The sequence below is a fragment of the Mus musculus genome, chromosome 8 (genome assembly GCF_000001635.26).
Source record: "Mus musculus strain C57BL/6J chromosome 8, GRCm38.p6 C57BL/6J".
NCBI lineage: Eukaryota > Metazoa > Chordata > Mammalia > Rodentia > Muridae > Mus > Mus musculus.
In genome coordinates this window covers 81,215,289-81,236,201 of record NC_000074.6, presented here as the reverse complement: position 1 = coordinate 81,236,201, position 20,913 = coordinate 81,215,289, and positions in this window count along the sequence as shown.

Here is a 20,913-nt window from a genome sequence, read left to right as displayed (position 1 = left end):
CTTTCCTTCAGTCTCTGTTTCACACTTTGTCTCCCAATTTGCTCCTGTGAGTATTTTGTTCCCCCTTCTAAGAAGGACCACAGCACCCACACTTCAGACCAATTTCCCTTGGGAATATCGATGCAAAAATACTAAATAAAATTCTTGCAAAGAGAATCCAAGAACACATCAAAAGAATCATCCATCATGGTCAAGTACGTGTCATCTCAGGAATGCAGGGAAGAATTAATATATGAAATTCCATCAATGTAATTCACTATGTAAACAAACTCAAAGAAAAAAATCCACATGATTATCTCATTAGATGCTGAGAAAGCATTTGACAAAATTCAACACTCCTTCATGGTAATAGTCTTTGAGAGATCGTGGATTCATTGCACATGCCAAAACATACTAAAAGCCATATACAGAAAACCAGTAGCCAACATCAAACTAAATGGAGAGAAACTTGAAACAATTCCATTAAAATCAGGGACTGACAAGGCTGCCCTCTTTCTCCCTATCTATTTAATATAGTACTTGAAGTTTAGCTAGAGCATAGACAACAAAAGGAGGTCAAAGGGATATAAATTGGACAGGAAGAAGTCAAAATGTCCAGATAACATGATAGTATACTTAAGTGATCCCAAAAATTCCACCAGATGTGAGCGCCCGACTCGACAACAAAGCAGACGCCACAACAGGATCCTTCTGCAACACGTTTATTTGGAGAGCATTGACTGCATAGGAAAGTAGACCCCCAGCCCAGAACTGGTGCTGCTTATATAGGCCTAGGAGAGGTGTGTCTCACACCCGGATTGGTTATGCATTCTACCTCATTTGCATGTCCCTCATCTGATTGGTTATTCTCTCTCAGTACCTCACTGAGCCTCATTATCATACCTCATTTGCATGTCTCTCATCTGATTAGTGATTCTTTCTCAGTATCTCATGGAGCCTCATTATCATGCCCGGGCCAGGCAGTGACTTGGTGAAAAACTTTACTGCATATGTACACATTGGTTATTTACCCAGACTTATGCGTGGTGGCCAGCAGTAGCCAGCACCACCTTGTAATGGCATATATGGCTTCCCACAACCAGAGAACCCCTAAACCTGATAACTTCAGTAAAGTGGATGGATATAAAATTAACTCAAACAAATAAGTAGCCTTCCTCTACTCAAGGAATAAACAGGCTGAGAAAGAAATTAAGGAAGCTACACCATTTATGATAGTCACAAACAATATAAAATACCTTGGTATGACTCTAACCAAACAAGTGAAAGATCTGTATGACAAGAAGTTCAAGTCTCTGAAGAAATCAATCAAAGATCTCAGAAGATGAGGGGAGGGCACAGGACAAGTTCAGAAATGTTAAAGAGCAAATACCCAGCCCTTCTTTTTTTTTATTATATATTTTCCTCAATTACATTTCCAATGCTATCCCAAAAGTCCCCCATGCCCTCCCCCGCCACTTCCCTACCCACTCATTCCCATTTTTTTTTTGGCCCTGGCATTCCCCTGTACTGGGGCATATACAGTTTGCGTGTCCAATGGGCCTCTCTTTCCAGTGATGGCCGACTAGGCCATCTTGATACATTTGCAGCTAGAGTCAAGAGCTCCGGGGTACTGGTTAGTTCATAATGTTGTTCCACCTATAGGGTTGCAGATCCCTTTAGCTCTTTGGGTACTTTCTCTAGCTCCTCCATTGGGGGCCCTGTGATCCATCCAATAGCTGACTGTGAGCATCCACTTCTGTGTTTGCTAGGCCCTGGCATAGTCTCACAAGAGACAGCTATATCTGGGTCCTTTCAGCAAAATCTTGCTAGTGTATGCAATGGTGTCAGCGTTTGGAAGCTGATTATGGGGTGGATCCCTGCATATGGCAATCACTAGATGGTCCATCCTTTTGTCACAGCTCCAAATTTTGTCTCTGTAACTCCTTCCATGGGTGTTCCCATTTCTAAGAAGGGGCAAAGTTCTAATCCTAGTGCTAAGGAGGTTGAGACGGATTCAGAGCTCCCTGGCCAGCTTTTCTAGCCAATCAGTGAGCTTCAGGTTTACTAAAACATCCTGTCTCTAAAAAGGTTGGCAGGGATGGAGGGAGACCAATTAAGGAAGACACCTGACATCAAACTCTACACACACACACACACAAGCACACACACACAGAGGCACATACACACTCATAATGAAATATTATTATGGTAACACACTGGGAAACTCTAGGACACCAGAGTAATAAATAGAAATAAATAGAAAAATAAATAAGCCATATGTATTAAGTCCATTTAAAGGAGTATCACTAGGTGCTATAAAGAATGAACTATATACAAAATGATTAGATAGATTACAAATTATTGTAATCATTTTTAAAAGCCAGATACAAAAGAATACATATATTACTGTTATATTTATATGATGTTCTAGAAAAGAAAAGGTTAACCTATAGTGTAGAAAATATTCTTCCACCAGCATAGACGGCCCCAGGTACAGCACTTTTTCACTTCATGACATGTGTTGGCTTACAAGTGTCTGCTTAGTCAAAAATCCAGAGATGGGATGGTAAGATTTGTGCAATGTGTTATGTATTATATGTTTTATATTGATAAAGCTCATTTAAAAGAAAAACAGTAACTCATATTGAATTCCAGCTATTGATACGTGTACACTGAAATTCTTAAGGGGAATTGGACAGGCTTCTCAAATTTGCATTGACTGTAGAAGAGATAACTGGATTAAAGGGACATGAGGAAGCATCTATGGGTGCTATAAATGTGAGAACTGCCAAGTGGGGGTTTGCTTTCAATGTAAAATTCTTACAGCTTTGCCCTATATTTAAAAAATATCGTAAGATTTGTTCAACCAGTCACCTTTTACCTAGTCTAGCTCCTGAGCCCTTCTGGACTGGGGCCCTCACTATAGTTGTGTCTGCTCAGACAAGTAAGTCTGAAAGGAAACTTCAAAGTTATCGTGACTTGGGGCTTACAGATCAAGTAGCTTCTTCCCATGATATGTGTGAAGGATGGACTGGCATCTGAGTCATAGAATCCCTAGCATCCACATTTGACAAAGGAGAAGACTGCTTCTCTCTGAGAGAGATAGAGTATAAGCCTTTCAACCTGGACAGAGACCAGGCCTGGGCTCACAGCGCTTTAACTGAACTCATATACATGCGTATGTTAGGCTAAGGAGGAGGATAATTTCTGCCTATTACAACTTTATGATGGAATATGTTGTATGTAGGGATAAGAAGAAAGATTATTTTTGCCCTATTACAACTTTATTTTGTAATATGTAATATGTTGTATGTATGGATAAGAAGGATTATTTTTGCCCTATTACAACTTTATCTTTTTGTTCTCCTTGTAAAAATAATTCACTGAAGTTTATTGCAAGGATCCTTATAAAAGCAATGAAATAATATAAAATGATCATAAAAACCAATCACTTATTTTATACAAAATAGAAGAATAAAATCACCTTTTGTGAGGTGTCAAATGCAAAGCAATTTATCACTTCAGAAAAGCCAACTCTGCTGTTGACAAGCATGTAATCTCCTCAGCTCCTGTGCCCTTGCAGAGTGAGAGAGCCCTTTCAGTATTCCCAGTTTACAATGACTATTGCACACTCTCCATGCTTAGAGAAGTCCTCAGCATGAATCGTCTTAACTACGAAAATCTTTTAATGATTGTCTTGATCTTTTTTATTCTATTTTTTCAGCTCCATCATACACAGACACACACAGACACAGACACACACACACACACACACACACACACACACACCAGCTCAAAACAAATAATTCTTTATTGAAGATGTGGCCACGGGTTGGTTTCCCATGCTCCAGTGAATGGCTCTACACCCATGCACATAGCAGAGGACCTGGATTCCTTTATTCAAGTTTGCACTAGTGGTGAATTCATTAAAGGAACCCACAAATTAGCCAACTATGAGATGACTTCCTGATCCAAATCTTCCCCCTCTGCATGTGACACTGAAAGCATTTTGGTTTCCATTTCTATTCTGATGTTTCCTTTAAAGATATGAGGGAATAAGAGTTAGACAGACTCCCTGGTAGGCAGACAAATAAGAAAAGGGACCATAACTAGTTAATAAAGATAGTGAATCCCAAGAGGGCCAATGTGGTGGTTTAAATATGCTTGGCCCATTGGGAAATTGCACTATTAGGAGATATGGTGTGGCCTTGTTAGAGGAGGTGTATCACTCTGTAGGTGGGCTTCGAGGTCTTCTAGTGTTCAAGCTCCACCTAGTGCACAAGAGACCCTCCTTCTGGCTGCCTGCAGAAGATCCTGACTGCCTTTGGAAGGAGATATAGAACACTGGGCTCCTCCAGCACCAAATCTGCCTGCATGATGCCATGCTTACCACCATGGTGATAATGGACTAAACCTCCAAAACTGTAATCCAGACTCAGTTAAATATTTGCCCTTAAAAGAGTTGCCTTGGTCGATCTGCAACCCTATAGGTGGAACAACAATATGAACTAACCAGTACCCCGGAGCTCTTGACTCTAGCTGCATATGTATCAAAAGATGGCCGAGTCGGCCATCACTGGAAAGAGAGGCCCATTGGACTTGCAAACTTTATATGCCCCAGTACAGGGGAACGCCAGGGCCAAAAAGTGGGAGTGGGTGAGTAGGGGGGTGGGGGGGAGGGTATGGAGGACTTTTGGGATAGCATTGGAAATGTAAATGAGAAAAATACCTAATTAAAAAAAAAGAGTTGCCTTTGTCATGTTGTCTCTTCACAGCAATAAAACCCAAACTAAGACACCAGCCTTCCTCCTCACTCTCCTGACCTGAGATAGAAGTCTGACAACTTAAAACAAAGGCCTTGCAAGCTTTTGTCTCCCAACAGCAGACTCCCTGCTGATGGTCAAGTTCAACATGTTCAAGGTCAGACTAAGATTGTTATACAACAGTTGTGGGCCAATCAGCCATCCTGTCTTTTTTCAGATTGACCAGTGCCAAATTGTGAAAGACTCTTCAGAGATTGAAAATCCCCAGCCTTCAAGAGAAGACTGGATGTTTTAGCTTCCCAAGTTCCCAACTGCTTTTCAGAGGGAGTGTGTGTGTGTGTGTGTGTGTGTGTGTGTGTGTGTGTGTGTGTGTGTGTGTGTGTTACATACCTATTCCCTCAACCTCCAATAAACTTCTTTCTTCAACCACTGATTCTGTCCACTCCCTTCTACTGTGCATGAGATTTCTCCACTGCTACCTGACAATTTTAAGGTTTTCCTGCCTTTTAATTCTTTAATTGGCAGAGAAAATGAATCCAATTAAGGTCCCTAAATGGTAACACATAGACTTGATGCATCATCCTATATGTGTGGCTAGGAGATCTCTAGAGCTTATCGGTGTACAAGATAGAAGAAAGGAGAGGAGAAAAGGGGCTGAGAAGATGACTCAGCAGGTAAACAAGCTTGTCACCAAGCCTGATGACCTGAATCTTATCTCTGGGATTCTTGGAATTGAAGGAGAAAACAGAACTCTGAAAATTGTCCTCTCATCTCCACGTATGTACTGTGGCCCTTGGTACACATACACACACACACACACACACACACACATACACACACACACACACTCACACACACACACACACACTCACACACACACACACACACACACACACACACACTCACACACACACTGGTATAGGAACTACATAGATAAAATGTCATAAGAAAGTAAAAGAGAAAGACTAGAGGAAAGAAGTGATACTATGAAATGGACAGAGCAGTGTAAGGGAGTAAACAATTGACCAAGTTTCAGCCTATCTTAATACCCATAGTAGGCTGATTGATCAGACTTCTCTTAATGTCCATGGTAGGCTCATTGATCAGACCTATCTTAATGCCCATACTAGGCTGATCAACTAGACCTATCTTATTGCCCATGATAATCTAATTAGAGGTTGTAACAGATGTCCAGGTGTTTCTTCTGAGAAGAAAGCTGTCTCAGATACAAAAACACAACAAGGTTTTATAATAAAATTAATGCTCACCAAGGCCTAAATACCAACTAATGAAAGCCATGGAAAGAGCGACAAGCTATGTAGTGTAAAGACGCAGTCTTGAGAATTGCAAGGCAAGAGGAACACAAAATAATAGTAAGTGCAGAAAAATAAGAACTTGTTCTCCTACCGGAATGTAGGACAGTGAGGACTAGAGATTAGAAAGGGGGGAGGGGTAGAAACAGGGAGGCTGAATTAATCAAGTACACTGATACATGTGTAAAACTATCACCCTGGACCTCCTTAATACATACAATTAATGCATGATAACCAGAAACAAAATAAACTGTTCGAGGGAGAGAAGGAAGAGGGAAGAGAAAAATGCAGAAACAGATCTTGCAGCCTTCAAATAGTCAACCATGTAGAAAACTTCTGACAGCTCTGTCAATAGAGATTTTGTTGTGTTTTTTTTACAATCCAATAGAATGATAGAATTCAACTTTTTCTTAGAATTAAAAAAGAGAGAGAGAGAAAACTCACAGACATAAAAGCCAAGAATAGGGGGAGAGCTGGGATGTGGGTTACTATTCAGCCTTACCTGTGACAGGGGAGGTACTCGTCTCTCCAGTGGCAGGAACATGGCAGCTGACACAGGGCATCACCCTTTGTCTGGTAATCGCATACTGGTGCTGTAGTCAGAGGAGCCAGCTCTGTCAGAAAGATCAGAAAAAAGTTACAAGGTCAAGCACAGGAGATTCTCTCCATCACTGCTTCATTCCAAATTCAAAGCGACAATGCTAATCCAATTCTACGTTCTCACAGGAGCCCAAGCAATTTGGATTTGACCTTGGCCCATCTCTTCCTACTCATTTAAACTAGTGACATCATCACAGGGACCTAAACACTCTGAAGTGAGGCCAGCCTTGAAAATGGGCACCAGCCCATATTGCTCATATTTAAGAAAATCTGTACCAGTTAAGGGATTTGTTGGCCATGTACCAATAATTAACTTCAACATACTTGCCTAACCCACCCAAGGGACAAGCAACTTTTGTATTCTCGTAGCTGGGTCAGATGACAAGCAGTAGGAGGTGCTTGTGTCTGGTGAGTGTGGGTGAATGCAGATGATATCTGCCAATCTTCATGAAATATAACATTTCTTTCTGCTAGGACACCAGAGCCTAGACCCTTCAACTCATGTTAATGACACTTAGCCTTGGCCTTTTCCTTTCCCCATTTTAGTCTAAGTTCCATAACTTACAGTTTTGTGTTAGCACATAAAACTTGAACATTACTGATGGTTTTCACAGGCTAATGATATACAGAGGTAAAAACTGCCAGTGCTCTGTGATTCTGCAAAGCTGCCGGGATTGTCTCATACTAAACTGATGTCTTCTGAAACCCTGAGCAGCACAGTACTGGGTAAATGAGGAAAATACTTGCTTGTCAATTGGAGGTTTGCCTCTCTGCTGTCAGAATGATGTTCTTGGCTGGTTTTGAGACTGAAAATTTTCCAAAACCAATGATACAAAGACTGAATAACACATGGTTCTACCTTGGATCCCCTTCTTGGTACCTGGCCTTCTTCCCTTAGTGTACTTAGCCTGGCAGATGAAGAGTCTAAAGAGAGACACTTGTGTCTCTCAGTCTGACTATAAGACTGTTGAAACAATGTTCTCCAAAGAAATGTGAATTTCCCCAGACTCTCATGCTGGGAGAGGGAAAATGTATCTATCAGAAGAAGATATTTTCCCCTAGAGATTTCAGACATTTAACAATATGCCAGACAGATCACCTGACAGGATGATGATGAATCTCAGTCAGTGATGGGTTAGTGGTGGGAGACTGGCACACTTGGTCTGGTACTCCTTAGATAGGTGCATCCTTGGCCCTCTGCTTAAACCTTCAGCTCATTTCAGGACCCTGCAGACAGACTTGAGGGGTTTCCTCTGGACCTCCTTGCCCCAGTGTTCCAGTTTCTGCTTTCCACTTTAAGTTTGGCTCTTTTGATTGGTTTATTGAGGACAGGTGGCCAGACCTGACTTGGGGTACAGATGTGACTCCATCACATTTGATCACAGTGGCACAGTGTAAAAGTTTGGCCTGGTTCTGCCTTCCAGCCCCATACTCCCAGAAATAAGACTCAGACTCAAAATATATTTACAGATGCCTTGGCCATATAGCTAGGCTTACATCTGACTACAACATAACTTAATATAACCCCTTTATTCTTATCTACATTCTGCCATGGCTGGTTACCTGTGTTCAGGTACCATGCATCCCTCTCCTCACATCTTGCCAGGAGAATCTTGCATGCCTCACTCTACCCCAGAATTCATTCTCCTCCTGGATGTTCTACCTCCTGTTTCCTGCCTAACCCATAGGCCATCAGATTTATTACTGACAGGTGCCACATCCATACACACATAAGATAGTCTTTCCACAGCACAGCACAACTTATCTCAGTACTCTCCCACATAACTTCCTTAATCTCCCCAAACCTTACCTCTGTGGAACTTGCCTATCCTGCAGTCCAATCAGTATGTACCAGAGCAAGCAGAGAGCATGTTGAAGATCAGAAAGGCTGTGTGTGTTAGAGGTCTCCTCACTTCAGAGCCATTTATTCTTATGCACAACAAGCAGAGTCTGACGAGCCTAAAGGCAGTGTAGTGTGACTACTACAGGCACTGGCACTGGTGAAGATGGAAGCAGACCTTAACTCTGACATCAACCGGCTCTGTGACCTTGAGCAAGTGACTTAAGCTTGGCTCTCCTAGGTTGAGCATAGGATGAGTGAAATAAAATATCTTTATGGGGTTTTTACAATAATGAACTAAATTAAAATATGGGAAACACCTAGAACTATGCCAGGTGCATAGCTTTTGCTTCATTTCTAATCTCATAAAAATAATGGAAATAGCAAGAAAGGAGAGGGAGAAGGGATTCTATAGGCAACTGCCTTGATACCAGCCAGCTGTTATCAGTAAGCATCTCATAGGGGGACTTTTCAAATTAGATCCAAAGGACCCAAGGGCACCACTTCATTATATCAAATTGGGTAGTGAGATTGTATAAAGAGGAACCTGTACCATCCAAGGACACTACTCTGTTTCAGCTCAGAATATAGATGATGATGATGGTCATAAAGAAGAATCTGATCGTCAAGATATGATATTAAAGATGCCATAATTTAATGGAAAAGGCAGTACCAAAAAATTGTGTCCAAAGAATCATTTTTTATAAAAAAAAAAAAAGTAACTTGATAGGTATCTACTCAACTATCAAAAAGCCCTCAATGACTTAATCTATAAAGGATTGTTATTATAAGAAGATGCTAAAAGCTGAATAAGGTGATTCATGCCTGTAATCTGAGTTCTTATGAGTCAGAGACAGGGAGGTTGCTACATGCTGAAAGACAATCAAGACTACATAGTGAGCTGTCTAAGATGTCTGTGATGGCTAATGTTATGTTTTAAGTGCTTATCTATAAAACAAAAATGCCTCTAACCTGTAATCCCTACTTGCCCAAGGACAGATAATGTTCAGGAATACTAGAGACTGCCCATATAAGATAATAATCTAAGTGTCTTTTCTTCTGTAGTTAAGGTAGGTTGCCCCAGATGAGCAGGATGTGTGCTTAACCAAAGACAGGTAGTTATGTAGCCTTGCCTTTATTTTTTTTGATTAGGTATTTTCTTTATTTACATTTCCAATGCTATCCCAAAAGTCCCTCCATACCCTCCCCCTCACCCCCTCACCCCTCCACTCCCACTTCTTGGCCCTGGCGTTCCCCTGTACTGAGGCATATAAAGTTTGCAAGACCGATGGGCCTCTCTTTCCAATGATGGCTGACTAGGCCATCTTCTGATACATTTGAAGCTAGAAACATGAGGGGGGCAGGGTGGTAACTGGTTAGTTCATTTTGTTGTTCCACCTATAGGGTTGCAGACCCCTTTAGCTCCTTGGTTACTTTCTCTAGCTCCTCCATTGGGGGCCCTGTGATCCATCCAATAGCTGACTGTGAGCATCCACTTCTGTGTTTGCTAGGCCCTGGCATAGCCTCACAAGACACAGCTATATCAGGGTCCTTTCAGCAAAATCTTGCTAGTGTATGCAATGGTATCAGCCTTTGGAGGCTGATTATGGGATGGATCCCCGGGTATGGCAGTCTCTAGATGGAAGTTTGGAGCTGAGACGAAAGGATGGACCATCTAGCCTTGCCTTTATAAGCCCCTGATTAATGTAATTCGGGTCCATACTCTGAGCATGAATCTCAGGTGTGGACCTGACCAGTATTAATGGTCCTGGCCAGTATTTAATAAAGCTTCTTATTTATTAAAATTTATTAATTTTCAGACTAGTGAATCTCTAAGATAACCCAGACCATAGATAATGTATAATGCAGCAAATCAGAGTTGAGGAAGTATAGTGACTGCTAATTATCCCCTGCTTTTAACTCCCTAAATATTCTTTTGAGAAGTTAAAATGCCCTGAATTTATAAGGGTTTGAATATACTACACATGAATATACTACACATATGGAAACTGCATTTCCTAAACTTCCTTGAAGCGCAGGGTAGCTACGTGGTCACATTCCCATCACTGGATATAAATGAAAATCTGTTGAATCAATTCTGATGTGCTTCTTTATATGAAAACTGCTTCTCTTATACTTCTTCTCATTACAATATATATTCAGAACACAAAACAAGTAAACCAGTTTTTCCCCTGTGCAGATGGGCAAAGCCGAGAAAATTGCTGAACAACAGCCAGAAGAAATTGGTTTCCCTGATCTGTTTGAGGACAGCGTGCCCTACCTTCCCTGGACCCTAGTCCTCTCTCATGGAAATTAATTTCTATCTAACTTGAGCCAGAAATTTGGGAGGTTGTTGAAGTAGACTGTTCTTACCTTCATAAACTTATGAAAAAAAAAAACTAATGAAGATTAAATTCAAATGGCACAGCAAACAGTACCTTACTGTGTTACTCTAGGAAGAGCAAATTAATTAAAGCTGTTGAAGCCTGCCCCACCTAGCATAGCTGTAGTTATTTTGTTCCATATCAGCTATATATTTCACACTATTGCTTTAACATGACTGCCAGTCATTGACAAAAAATAAAATAAAATAAAATAACTTGACTCAGAGCAGAGTCATGCTGACCAAATACCCTGTTGTGTTCTGAATGTTATGAGGTTTGTTAATCTTAAGAAATTCCACAACTGAAAGCTTCATGTAGGACCCATAAAATTAAAGGTCAATATGAACTATTACATATAAAATGATTTGAGTCAGGGCTAACCACTGGGCAGCACTTCCATCACCAGTGTATGAGTTCACTGTGGGTTTTGCTCTTTTTGCCTTTGTAAGCTGACGCTGAGAAATATCCAGTGCACAACTTTGAGCCGTTGCTGTGGTCAATCAGTCTTGGGGTGTGCATTCAATAAACTATCCCAGTTTAACTGACATCAGTGTTCGTACGGTTTGTGGAACTACTAAGCCCCAACAAAGCCAAGTTCTGCCTTCAAGAAAAGCCTTTAAAAGCTTTATAATCCAGATAAATTAACCATCTACCCAAGTAATTGCATAACCACAGCCTACACTGCTTGTCACCCAAGAGTTAGAAAAGGCTTAAAACCTGAGCTTTAAAGTTAGAATAATAAATGGTCAGGTGATGTCTCTAACTAAAAATGACAGGTAAGGATACAGGTAAGGACTTACTGGAATGTTTCTGGAGTCTATACTAAAGACCTTTGTTTTCTCAGGCCCCTGCCTGCTTGGGAGACTTTAGGAAACCAAGTTAAGTGCATTTTCTTTTCTGAAAATTAGGAAGAAGAGTAAGGCTTAATTCATAAACAGAATAACCCAGTGCTGTGGATAGCACTTAGTAGGCATTTATTAAACACTAACTAGTGTTGTTGTTGCCACTGTTCTTCATCATAAACACAGTGAAAAGCTTCAGCAGAGTGTATTAGGAGGTTTTTCCATTACTGTGACCAAATATGTACGGCAGTTAATTTTTAAGAAGAAAAGACTTATTCTGGAAGTTTCAATCCATAGTTATCATCTCCACTGGCACTGTAATTAAAAACACAAGTATATCATGAGGCCCATTCAACAGTAAGGAAGTCATGCCTGGGACTGGGATCCTAGCCAACTACTAAGGGCTGGTGATGTCACATGTCTTAAAAGAGGATCTACTACCAGCATAACTCCAAATTGCATTCTAGATATTTATCCTTATCCCTACAGATAAGTATAGCTCCTACCCCCCAACAAAGAAGCTTCTCGTTACAACAGAGACCATTCAGAAAAACACAACTGGTTAAATGCGGAGAACAACTTATCATAGGGTGCATACACCTAGTTAATACATCTATAATCCTTGCACCCGAGGCTCTGGGAGCACAGCAGAAGTGAAGCAGAAATGATTGCTAAGATGCAATGGCCATGCTAGTGGAATGGAAGATAGGGTGCTGAGTGTGATTGGAGCTGTCGGCACCCGGCTTAAGAGGTTTCCAAAGAGAAGAATATTAGTTTGTGTCCTAGGGACCATTTTTGTGATAGTTTGTTAATGAATGTGGCTGCTTTCTGCCTCTGCCAAAAACAAAAAAAAAAACAAAACAAAAAAAAACAAAAAAAAAAAACTTGCCTGAGACTAAATTGAGTTTTGGATTAACAGAATTGGCAAAAGAGATTTCAAAGTAGTTTAGTATTGCCCATGTGGCATGGTTATGAGTGACCAGTTTATGCAGATCAATAAAGAAAAGAAGCAAGTTGAGAAATGCAAAATGTAGATAAACAGATGAAAGAAAAGTTAAATAGAATAAAGGTAGTAGTGTCCTCAGGTTAAGACCTCACCCAGCTAAGCTTTCAACTTGTGAAAAGAAGTTTTGAGATAGGCATGGTAGCATACACTTTAATCCCAGCACTCAGGAGGCAGAGGTAAGCATATCTCTAAGATCTAGGCCAGCCTGGTCTACAGAGTGAGTTAATTCCATGACAAGCAAGCTTAGGCAATGAAGGAAACTATTGAAAACAAAAAACTGGTGAAGATGTATTTAAGCAAGGGGACAATGTTCTAGCCCCAGCAAGCAGCAGAACTTGGCAGCTTCACTCATGAGGTTCTGGCTTGATAGTCAAGTTTACAAAAAAAGGGGGGGGGGGTTATAGAATCTCCATTACCAAGGAAAGCCACTAAGCCATATATCAGGCATGTAGAAAGGTATGTAGGCATGTATGTAGGCTTGGGGAGACCATTGTGTAAAGCTATAAAGATGAAGCTTGGATTATTTTGTAGACCCCAAGATGTTGCAGATATCAGAGCCATGAAGTACCTGCTGAGGAATGCTGCTAATAGAGAGTAGAACCATCCCAAGAGAGAGACATGTTTTGCAGTCAACAAAGCTAAAAAGAGTTGGAGATTTGTAGAGATCTTTGGTATCAGATATGGAGATGCAGAGTTTGGAGTTTGCCCAGCTGGCTTTCAGCCTTGCTTTGGTCCAGTATTTCCTTATTAAGTTTCCTTTCCTCCTTTAGGAAATGCTATCTATGCCCTGTACCATTGTATATTGTAAGTATGTGATCTGAGTTTCAATTTTGATTTTACAAGGGGTTACAGTTAAGAGATTATCATGTGAATCAGAAGACACTTTGAATTTTGACCTTTTAAACATTGTCAAAACTCTTATGGACTACGGAGACTTTTGAAGTTGGGCTGCATTATGATATGGCTAGAAGCCTATGGGAACCAAGGAACGGAATGTGGTGGTTTGAATGGGAATGGCCCCCATAAGTTCCTAGATTTAAATACTTGGCCACCAGGAAGTAGCACTATTAGGAAGTGTGGCCTTCTTGGAGTAGGTGTTGCCTTGTTGGAGGAAGTAAATCATTGGGGATGGGCTTGAAGTTTCAGAAGCGCAAGCCAAGCCCAGTGTCTTGCTTTTTCTCCTGCCTGCCCAAGGACATGTAGAACTCTCAGCTCTTTCTCCAGCAATACATCTTACTGCATGCCTCCATGCTTCCAGCCATGATGATAATGGATTAAACATCTGAATGTACTTTCAAATGCAGTTAAATGCTTTCTCTTATAAGAGTTGCCATGGTTATGGTGACTCTTCACAGCAATAAAACACTAAAACAGTTCTTCAAAGGGAAACAAGAATTCATGTGATTGATGAATTGTCCTATATTGGGCATCTCTGAGAATATCCAGGCATCAGAAACACCTTTATGTTTTTACCAGAAAGTGTCTGTTGGGCCTAAAAGCATTGTGAAAACTATTTCCTGAGCCATCGCTGTAAGTAGAACAGTAATTTTTCTTAAAGCCCCAGGGCAGGGGGTGAATGATGTAGTAAGACAAGAGAGAAACAGAAAGGGCATATTTTTGGATCATTGTTTTAACAACAACAAAAAAAAATGCCAAGCTTCACTATTCTGTAGATGCTACAGAAGAGATTGATCAAATGAGAAAAAATGATTACTTGGTGTAACCAAAGGTTTGTTGAGAGGGAGAAAGGGGAGCACTGAGCCCTCAAAAATGATGCTGTTAAGGGAAGGATGTCAAGTGGGACCTGGAGCCTGGAGCCTGGAGCCTGGAGCCTGGAGCCTGGAGCCTGGAGCTTGGAACAGGGTATAATGATGCAAGCTCACAAAGTCAACTCCTCCAAATACATCACAGGGGATCTCTGCCTGGAGGAAAACAGAGCAAAGCCCACACTGCATTTGAATATACCTCCTGAATCTTGCCAAATATCTAAATATAAATACAACTTGAAGTCTATGCTTTGAGCCTCTATCACAAGAAGAAATAAGCCAAAAGGTAGAGAGCAAGATCTGCCTATGTTGTGATCATTCTGGAGAGATGGTGAGAAGCCACTAAACAGAGCCACTTATACAATCAAAGTGAAACCATAGGATATACTCTTCACTTTCTGAACAGCGAGATGGAAGGAGACAGAGAAAGTGATCCCCTTTCCATAGAACTCCTGGGAAATATGTAGAATATGAATGCATGGAATGGACAAAATTTCAAAAAGGTAGTAGATATAATAGAATTATAGGGGACATCATTTGTAAAGAATAGCAAAATATGATCTGAAAGGGTCTTTCAAAAGTTTTAGTAGCAAGATCAGACGAAGTCGTCAGATAGATGCTGCTCAAGTGATTGCTAAGTAATGTAGTTTACAGGAAAAAGGGCACCTTTAAAAACTTGAAAGCACTTGGGAGACAGATGTAACTGCATGTCTGTGAGTTCAAAGTCAGCCTGGTCTACCTGGTGAGTTCCAGGACAGCCAAGACTAAGTAAAGATTCTGTTTAAAACAAACAAACAAAACTCACCATGAGTATGAGGCAATTAAATATTTGCTACAGAAATAAAGACAGAAATAGAAGGCTGGAGCGATGGCTCAGTGGTTAAGAGCACTGACTGCTCTTCCAAAGGTTCTGAGTTCAAATCCCAGAAACCACATGGTGGCTCACAACCATCCATAACAAGATCTGACCCTCTCTTCTGGAGTGTCTGGAGACAGCTACAGTGTACTTACATATAATAAATAAATAATAAATCTTTTTTAAAAGAGACAGAAATAAAATAAACAGATTGAAAACATAGACATGCAGTTAGTTCTCTGTTCCTCCCATCAATACTTCAGCCAAGACCTTCCATGTACTACCTACTCTCAGGTAGACATTCTATTAGTCCTTTGCCTACAATCCATCAACCACAGCATTTTCATTGTTATCTCCACTCTGACATCACATACCACCCTATAGAAGTCCAATCCCATACTTAATAATTATGATAATTTCTTTGCAGGTACCCATCTCTCCCTACATTCTCTCCTTCAACTGTATGCATCTGATGAAACCCACCTCCCAGCTTCCTTCACCTGTGCACCTGAACAACCAAATAGGACTACAAAAAAAGCACAGCGAAATCATCAACCCATTCACATGTTACAGCCTACAGGCTGCCCAGGAGCTCCTCAATAACCAGGGACACAGCCTATCTGCCTCCCAGGAGGTCTGCAATAACAAGGGGCATGGGAAGTCCACAGTAACCAGGGACACAGGAAACCTGCTGTAACCAGAGACACAAGAGGTCCACACTAATCAGAGATAGCACTGCCTGCCTCCAAGGAGACCAGCTCTAACTCAGGTCACACAGTTCTACCTGCCTCCAAGGAAGCCAGCTCAAGTCAGAGACATCCAGTTCAGATAACATCAGAGATAACCAGAGGGCCAGACGCAAGCTCAAGATCATAAATAACAGAACCCACTGCAATGCAGCACCAGCAGAACCTAGTTCTAGTTCTCCCACCACAGCAAGCCTTGGATACCCAAGTATATCTAAGAGCAAGATAATGACCTACAAACTCGTGTCATGAAGATAATAGAGACCTTTAAGGAGGATATAAATAACTCCCTTAAAAAAATACAAAAAAAACACAGGCAAACAGGTAGAGGCCCTTAAAGAGGAAACAAATAAAACCCTTATAGAAATACAGAAAAATGCAATTAAGCAGGTGAAGGAATTAAACAAAATGGTCCAAGAACTAAAAATGGAAATGGAAACAATAAAGAAAACACAAAGGGAAGCAACACTCAAGATCTTAGGATACAGATCAGGACCTACAGATGCAAGCATTACCAACAGAATACAAGAAATAGAAAAGAGAGTCCCGAAAATAGAAGATACCATAGAAAATATTGACATATCAGTCAAAGAAATTATAAAGTATAAAAAGCTCCTAACCCAAAATATACAAAAAATTAAGGAGACAATGAAACATAAGAATAAAAGGAATAGAAAAGGGTAAAAAATTCCAGCTCAAAGAGCCAGAAAACATCTTCAAGAAAAATCATAGAATAAAACTTCCCTAACAGAAAGAGTTGGCCACAAATGTACAAAAAGTCTAAAGAACACCAAATAGATTGGACCAGAAAAGAAAATAGTCTCATCACATAATAATCAAAACACTAAATGCCCAGGACAAAGCAAGAATATTAAAAACTGTAAGGGAAAAAGAACAAGTAACATATAAAGGAAGACCTGTCAGAATTATCCAGTTTTCTCAACAGAGACTGTAAAAGCCCGAAGATCCTGGACATACTCAGCTGTTCAATTTCAACTTGTCTAATTGGCTCAACTGCTGGGTGCCTCCAATCTATCTTGACTAGTGTGTCCTTCCCAGAATGCCCAGCTCAATACCCTAAATCTGTACTCAATTCCTGTTGCTCAGCCACCTTCAGTCCCAAATTCTCACCTGTAGAAGCAGCCTGTGGCTACTCTAACCAGAATCTCACATGGCTGCATGACATTCCCTCCAAAGCATGACAAAAACTCTCTCCCACCTCTCCTTCTGTCTGTTAGCTTGCAGAGGAATATGGGGGCAGAGAAATCAAGCAGAAGTCCCACCTATTCCTTTGGCCAAGCTATTGGCCCATGACATCTTTACTGATAAATCAAAAACCAATTGGGCAGCAGAACCTAAGCATCAGAAACCACTCCTACAGAAAGGAAGAAGTCAAAGTATCATTACTTGCAGATGATATAATAGTAAACATAAGTGACCCCAACATTTCACCAGAGAACTCCTACAGTCCAGCAACCGCTTCAGCAAAGTGACAGGATATAAAATTAACTCAAACACATCAATCCCCTTCCTTTATACAAATAATAAACATGCAGCAAAGGAAATTGGACAGACAACACCCTTCACAATAGCCACAAATACTATAAAAGATCTTATAAAAGATCTTGGTGTCTCACACCAGTCAGAATGGCTAAGATCAAAAATTCAGGTGACAGCAGATGCTGGCGAGGATGTGGAGAAAGAGGAACACTCCTCCATTGTTGGTGGGATTGCAGGCTTGTACAACCACTCTGGAAATCAGTCTGGTGGTTCCTCAGAAAATTGGACATAGTACTACCAGAGGATCCAGCAATACCTCTCCTGGGCATATATCCAGAAGATGTCCCAACCAATAAGAAGGACACATGCTCCACTATGTTCATAGCAGCCTTATTTATAATAGTCAGAAGCTGGAAAGAACCCAGATGCTCCTCAACAGAGGAATGGATACAGAAAATGTGGTACATTTACACAATGGAGTACTACTCAGCTATTAAAAAGAATGAATTTATGAAATTCCTAGCCAAATGGATGGACCTGGAGGGCATCATCCTGAGTGAGGTAACCCAATCACAAAGGAACTCACACAATATGTACTCACTGATAAGTGGATATTAGCCCAAAACCTAGGATACCCAAGATATAAGATACAATTTGCTAAACACATGAAACTCAAGAAGAATGAAGACTGAAGTGTGGACACTATGCCCCTCCTTAGAATTGGGAACAAAACACCCATGGAAGGAGTTACAGAGACAAAGTTTGGAACTGAGACGAAAGGATGGACCATGTAGAGACTGCCATATCCAGGGATCCACCCCATAATCAGCTTCCAAACGCTGACACCATTGCATACACTAGCAAGATTTTATTGAAAGGACCCAGATAGAGCTGTCTCTTGTGAGACTATGCCGGGGCCTAGCAAACACAGAAGTGGATGCTCACAGTCAGCTATTGGATGGATCACAGGGCTTCCAATGGAGGAGCTAGAGAAAGTACCCAAAGAGCTAAAGGGATCTGCAACCCTATAGGTGGAACAACATTATGAACTAACCAGTACCCCAGAGCTCTTGACTCTAGCTGCATATGTATCAAAAGATGGCCTAGTCGGCCATCACTGGAAAGAGAGGCCCATTGGACACGCAAACTGTATATGCCCCAGTACAGGAGAACGCCAGGGCCAAAAAAAATGGGAATGAGTGGGTAGGGAAGTGGGGGGGGGAGGGTATGGGGGACTTTTGGGATAGCATTGGAAATGTAATTGAGGAAAATATGTAATAATAATAATAAAAAAAGATCTTGGTGTCAGCAGTGAATGCTCACAGTCAGCTATTGGATGGTTCACAGGGCCCCTAATGGAGGAGCTAGAGAAAGTATCCAAGGAGCTAAAGGGAACTGCAACCCTATAGGTGGAACAACAATATGAACTAACCAGTAACCCCCAGAGCTCGTGTCTCTAACTGCATATGAATCAGAAGATGGCCTAGTCAGCCATCAATGGAAACAGAGGCCCATTGGCCGTGCAAACTTTATATGCCTCAGTACAGGTGAATGCCAGGGCCAAGAAGTGGGAGTGGGTGGGTAGGGGAGTAGGTGGGGGAGCATGTGGGGGACTTTTTGGATAGCATTGGAAATGTAAATGAAATAAATACCCCCAAAAAATCTTGGTGTAATTCTCACCAAGCAAGTGAAAAAGATCTGTGTGGCAAGAATGTCAAATCTCTGAAAAATAAATCAAAGAAGACCTCAGAGAGGAAGCTCCATTACCAGGTGCTCTAACACTCCCAGGATCATAGATGAGGAAGCCACAATGTCTGCCCCAACATCAGGAGTAACTGGGACTCCCAGGATCCAGGGATGCAGGAAATCCCACCCAGCCAGTATCATGGGTTTCTTCAGTTCTGAGCCATACCCTGATTAGAGCTTGGGCACTAGATCTCCACCAGTACCACAACACCCAAAGGAAGTTCCACTCCCAGGTGTTCTACCATGCACAGGGTCACAGCATTTCAGGAGCTTGGTCACATCAGGATTTCAGGATCACATAGGCAGTTTGACTCCCAGGAGCCCTGAGACACCCAGAATCTCAGGATCGCAGGATACCATATCACAGGATCACAGACACAGCTGGACTCTGAGGAGTTCTAACACACCCAGAATCACAAGAGAGACAGGCTCCACTTACAGACAATGAGGGCAAGTAGCACTAGAGATAACCAAATGGTGAAAGGCAAGTGCAAGAACATAAGCAACCAAAACCAAGGATACTAAGCATCACCAGAACACAGTTCTCTTACCATAGCAAGTCCTAGATACCCCATCACACTGGAAAAGCAAGACTCTGATTTAAAATCACTTCTCAGGATGATGGTAGAGGACTTTAAGAAGGACATAAATAACTCCCTTAAAGATGTGAGTGTCACCAACAGAATACAAGAAAGAGAAGAGAGAATATCAGGTGCAGAAGATACCATAGAAAACATTGACACAACAGTCAAGGAAAGTGCAAAATTCAAAAAGGTCCTAACACAAGACATCCAGAAAATACAGAACACAATGAGAAGACCAAACCTAAGGATAATAGATGAGAATGAAGATTATCAACTTAAAGGGCCAGTAAATGTCTTCAACAAAATTATAGAAGAAAACTTCCCCAACCTAAACAAAGAGATGCCCATGAACATACAAGGAGCCTACAGAACTCCAAATACTTTAGACCAGAAAAGAAATTCCTCCTGTCACATAGTAATTAAAATACCAAATGCACAAAACAAAGAAAGAATATTAAAAGAAGTAAGGGGAAAGGGTCAAGTAAAATATAAAGACAGACCTATTAGAATTACACCAGACTTCCCACCAGAGACTATAAAAGCCAGAAGATCCCAGGCAGAGGTCATACAGACTGTAAGAGAACACAAATGCCAGTCTAGGCTACTAAACCCAGCAAAACTCTCAATTACCATAGATGGAGAAACCAAGATATTCCATGACAAAACAAATTTACTCAGAATCTTTCCACAAATCCAAAGCTCCGATGAAAGGAGGGAAACTACACCCTAGAAAAAGGAAAAAGTAATCTTTTTTTCAAGAAACCCAAAAAAAGATTTTTCTTTCTGGTATCTCTCTGAGGCAGATGCATGCAGGAGATCACAGGCCAAAGAAGCAACAGAGCTTCTTGGACATGGTCCCTATGGGCCTTCATCCACAACCAGGAGGTGGAGCTGATACTCAGTCCTCTGTGCACCATCTCTTCCAGAGGTGAGCTTACCTCCAGGGAGTGCTCTGACCCCAGGACTAAGGTGAGATTGCCATTTTCTC